The sequence below is a fragment of the Dicentrarchus labrax genome, unplaced genomic scaffold (genome assembly GCF_905237075.1).
Source record: "Dicentrarchus labrax unplaced genomic scaffold, dlabrax2021, whole genome shotgun sequence".
Classification (NCBI taxonomy): domain Eukaryota; kingdom Metazoa; phylum Chordata; class Actinopteri; family Moronidae; genus Dicentrarchus; species Dicentrarchus labrax.
Window position 1 is genome coordinate 3916995 of NW_026136723.1, and position 5711 is coordinate 3922705.

Below are 5711 nucleotides of genomic sequence, written 5' to 3' on the forward strand. Positions count from 1 at the left end.
CAGTTTGTGAGGAGCTGGAGGTCTGCTGGGAGGGGCTTTGGTCCTGTGTGACGTCTGTGGGGAGGGCGGGGTCTTCAGTCCCGGCGGAGGGGGGGTGGATTTGAAGTTCACACTGTGGTTGATCAAAACCTTCTGAGCTGCTTCACCTGAGACCACACCTGGACCACAGAGAGAGAGAGGGTGAGGAGACCAGCAGGTCTGCTTTAAACCCAGTCCGACTGGTGGGGGTGTTTACCTGTGATGATGGGGGTGGGGTCAGTGGCGGTGGAGGAGCTGGAGAGGGACAGGGAGGCCGTGGTGCTGAAGTGCTGAGTCCCTGCAGGACTGTGGACAGTCAGACTGACGGGGATCTGGACTGTGCTGAACCCGCTGGCCGAACCTCCAGGATGAGAGCGCAGCTTCAGCTCCGCACCGCCACCTGCAGGAGGTCAGAGGTCAAATGTGATGACACTGTCAGCAGCTATTAGCTTAGCTTAGCACAAAGACTGTAAAGTGTAAAATACAGGATGTGGCAGGAAACTGACTCTAGTTCACCTGGATACAGTTGCTGCAGGAACAAGGTTCTGTTGTTGTTGTTGTTGTTGTTTTCTACGGCTGCGTAACTGTTATGCTAACGTTAGCCTTCAGTTGAACTGAATGAATGATTGTTTATTGGCATGTTTAAGGTTGTTTGTTAGAATAAGACCTGACACACACACACACACACACACACACACACACACACACACACACACACACACACGTGATGTTATCTGCACTAATGACGACTGAATGATTGATGGACTGACCTCCAGGCTGCAGGGCGACGAGCCGACCGTTCACCTTAAACCCCAGAGGAACACCTGAACACTGAACACACACACACACACACACACACACACACACACACACACACACACACACACACACACACACACACACACACACACACAGGAATGAAACTCAGAAGAAATACAATGTTTTAAAGGCAGAAATATTCCAGTTGTTGTAGTTTTAAATTCCACTTTTTTACAACAACTTAACAATCTCACCTGAAATCAATGTGGCTTTTAATATTTCTTATATCTTATTAACAGACCTTCACATTCACAGTACTGATGGGAATCCCGCTCTTTTCAGTGAACCACATCATTTTGCTTAATTTAGAACCACCTCTGTACGGTGGCTGAGAGGTTTCAGCCAATGTACAGAAGCCACAACACAACAGAAGAAATGCCGACAATGAAGCGGATGGTTTTTAACGGGTTGCTATTTGCAGCAATGATTCAGTGTCCTTATGTTTTGATATTAATGCATTGATATTTCAATATGAGGGAAAAGAAACCACTAACAGCATAAAAGTTACTTTGGATCGTCCTGAGTAACAAACTAATATCTGAACAGATAGCAACAGTGATCAGAGTTTGCTAGCGAACAGACAAAAACCTTTTCTCTTCCACACATTAGTAGACAATAACAACAGCCCGCCACGTTTCACTGTCAACATCCAGTGTCACTCACTTCCACTGTGTTGTGACTTTTGCTGTTCGCTGATACCTCTCGACCACCGGAACTAAGGTCTGGTAGATTTAATGGTATAAATGAATAATGTCATCCCGTCATCCTGTTACCTGAACTGTGTCATTGTGTTTGGGGGGGCTGCAGCTGCCGACTGCTTCAGCTGGGATGGGGATGATGGTGACTGCTGGGGGGTCCGTTTCCTCCTCCTCCTCCTCCTCCTCCATCTCCATCGGACTGACAGCAGCATCCAGAGCTGCAGACACACAGAGGACACACTGTAACCCGTCCTCAGATTGTGACAGTCAATACAGGATCAATATCATCCATAAAGATACAGTGTATACTGATCAATATCATCCATAAAGATACAGTGTATACTGATCAATATCATCCATAAAGATACAGTGTATACTGATCAATATCATCCATAAAGATACAGTGTATACTGATCAATAATCAATAAAGATACAGTGTATTCTGATCAATAATCAATAAAGATACAGTGTATACTGATCAATAATCAATAAAGATACAGTGTATTCTGATCAATAATCAATAAAGATACAGTGTATACTGATCAATATCATCCATAAAGATACAGTGTATTCTGATCAATAATCAATAAAGATACAGTGTATACTGATCAATAATCAATAAAGATACAGTGTATACTGATCAATAATCAATAAAGATACAGTGTATTCTGATCAATAATCAATAAAGATACAGTGTATACTGATCAATAATCAATAAAGATACAGTGTATACTGATCAATAATCAATAAAGATACAGTGTATACTGATCAATAATCAATAAAGATACAGTGTTTTATTATTAAAAAAGAAATTGAAAGCAGTTTTGTTTTGGTATTAAAATGTATCGGCACTAAAACACATTGAGGATCTGTTTTAACTCCTCACCTCCACCATGTCCCTCCTCCTCCTCCTCCTCCTCCTTCTTCTTCTTCCTTCTTCTTCTTCTTCTTCTTCTATTTCGGGTGATTGAGGCTCCTCTTCATCACACTCCATCAGCAGAGCACTCTGCACCCCCACCTCCTCCATCACCTCCTCCATCACCTGCAGAGAGGACAACTGTAAATAACTAGTTCAATCCACTAAATGCAGCCGATATACCGATCAATATTATCCTACAGAGGGAGAATCAGCAGCATATAACCCACAGATCAATATCGTCCATAAAGATACAGTGTTACTGATTAGGGCTGGGTATCGTGGACAATTTCCTAAATCGTTTCGATTTCGATTCATAAGGTTCTGAATCGATTAATCACGATTCGATAATGAAAATGGCTCAACTGTGTTACAAAATACAAATGTACTGTATTTTTTCTCTTCACCTTAAACAACAGTTTTAAGCGCAAAAATCTTTGCAAACAACAGTTGCGATGGCCTTTATGGCCCCGCGGAGAATCGGCTGCTAATGTTAGTGATATTGCAAAATTTAAATGAAATCAATCCAAAATCGATTAAATCGATTTTTTTACCCAGACCTAATACTGATCACAGATCAATATCATCCATAAAGATAAACTGCACCACTTCAGAATGGAGCTGCTGTTAGAGGTTGTCTAAAGAGAACAGCAGCAGACGGACGAGCTCGCCTTCTGTCTGTTAGACAACTCAGTTATATTGGCTGCTGGCTGTTGTTGACCTTGTTTGTTTCTTTGGATTAGAACAATATCCGGGTCCATATTGACCACAGATCTTACAACGTATTGATTTAACTGACAACATATAAAAAAATTATAAAGCCACTTTTCATTATTCAGGGTATATACAGAAATTCTTCAGTTGAATTGAATACCTTTTAATACCCTTTTTAATACCTTCACAATATTTTTTAATACCAACACGACTTCGAGCTGCAACTGTTGTGGCAACCTTTCGAACTTCAGTGTTGTGGGTAACTAATTATAAAGTAACGGATTACTGTTACTTTGTTACTTAACTTTCTGAGTGAGTTAGTGTAGTAATGCTTACAATTCAAATCAAGTAGCTATTATTACTGGATACTTTGTTTCCTTTTTGCCTCAATAAAAACACTGACCTATACACAATTATTTGTTATTTAATCCTAACCCAAGACAAAAAATGATTTCACTGTGATGTGTAGGAAGAGCACACACCACTTCTCCAGCGCTACACTCTTTCTTTCACTATCATTCTATCTCAATGAAGACAAAATGACAAATAAAAATCAGAAAAGGTTTAAAAAGTTTTGAGAGAGAGAGAGAGAGAGAGAGAGAGAGAGAGAGAGAGATCTGCAACTGCAACAGGTCATCTGCCCTCGCATTTCCAGGAATTCGGAACCAAAATACCTTGATGTCACACAACCATCCTCCAAAAAACGAACGTGTATGTCCATCTGGTTTTTTTTAACATGTATTAGGACTTTTGTCGAACAAGAGGACAAACGGTCCAGCTTTGTTGACACTTGCAACTAGTTTCTTCTGAAAGTATGGTGCTGTGCCAAATTTGATGATGTAGCTCGTCTTGTCCTTGCCACACGCCAAGGATTTAGCTATCTCTGAATCAGTAAACATGTTCTGGAAGAGCTCTCCTATCCCCTCATTGGAGTTGTATGAGTGGTGTTTAGTCGCTGTTTTAAGGCACCACAGAACCTCAGCTCGCAACGTTGAAGTGGGGCAGAGAGTTTGCTGTCTGACGTCTGTCGCAGGTCTACTCACGGTCCTGGTAGGCCTACCGCTGGCAGTGGCTTGTGGGAGAGCGGTGGAGGTTTGCGGTGATGTAGCCGTCGCACTAGCGCAGAACATTGAAATTGGTAGTTGCTCACTACGTCTGCACATTCCTGTTGGTGGCTATTAGACTCTATGTGTGACCGGACGGCATTCACTCCCATCCAGCTGATATTCATGGTCTTTTTACAGACGTGGCAATAAGCCTCTCGGCTGTTACCAACTACTGACCGAAGCCAGTGTTTGAATCTCGAGTCCTCTAACCAGAGGTCCCATGACTTCGTCAGCCGTGAGCTATCCGCTGAGGCACAAATAGTTTTACCGCGTCGCACACTGTCTGACACATCATCGATACCATTACGGTCCTACTCGCACATATAATTTATAGAAATAAATTCACGCGGTTTTTAGGAGATAGGCCTGCACTTACCACAATGAAAAAAACCCTCATAGTTGGATAGTGGTTTGAAAATGTAATACCTCGTCAGATGATGTTTATTACTTTTTAATACTTTTTAATGGCCTTCATTTCTGCTAACTTAATTTACTACCTTTTAATACCTTTTACAACCCGCGGACACCCTGTAAACATTATTATTTTTTTAAGATTTAATAACTAATTCTAAGTGTTAAATCTGCATTCTGGCTGTAAATACACACACACACATACACACACACATATATATATATATTACAGTTTGTTAAACACATGAATACATTTCTGTTTGATCTGTAAGGACATCCTGGTGACTGTTAGCTCAGAGCTAGCTCTGTTAATTGGACTTAAGTTAATTTAATTAGCTTCCTATTTTCACTTTTCCAAAAAATAAGCTTGAATACCTCAGCAGCTAACAGTTAATATGGTTTAAATCTGTTCACTGGGTTTTTATTCTGTTAACTGGACATAAACGTGACAAAAGCAACACAACTTCTAAAGATTTAGGAAGTTAGCAAGCTAAGCTAGCAAGCTACTCCCATATCATTCAAAGAGCAGTGCAGCTACAAACCTGCTGACTGTAGACTTTACACTCACTGTCTATCTAACGGGACAGATGGAAAGTTCAGATGTTAGAAACAAACTGAGCTCTTCCTCCTCACACTCAGTGACATTAAGCTAACAATGCTAACGACTAGCCTAGCAGCTACTCTTCATTAACTCCGCACTATATCTTCTTCAAACATCGGTGCATTCGTTCGCTTACCTCATCCGGACCTTTTATATGTCAAATAAATACTTATTCCGTAAAAATTCCGCCTCTGAACTCGGTGTTTGTGCGGAATAAACAGAGAATCACGGAGCTCTGTGGAGAAGCTAATGCTAGCAGTTAGCACCGTGCTCAACGGTCACTGTGTGGAAGGAACTACTGTATCCCTCCGCCGGTTCGTCTCCTCCTGCCGTCACTGTGGAGGCGGAGGGATATCTGCACACCAACGGCATTCATATTAAAAGCACTTTAATTAAAATGTTTTCTTTGATTCTTAAACGGTTTTAAT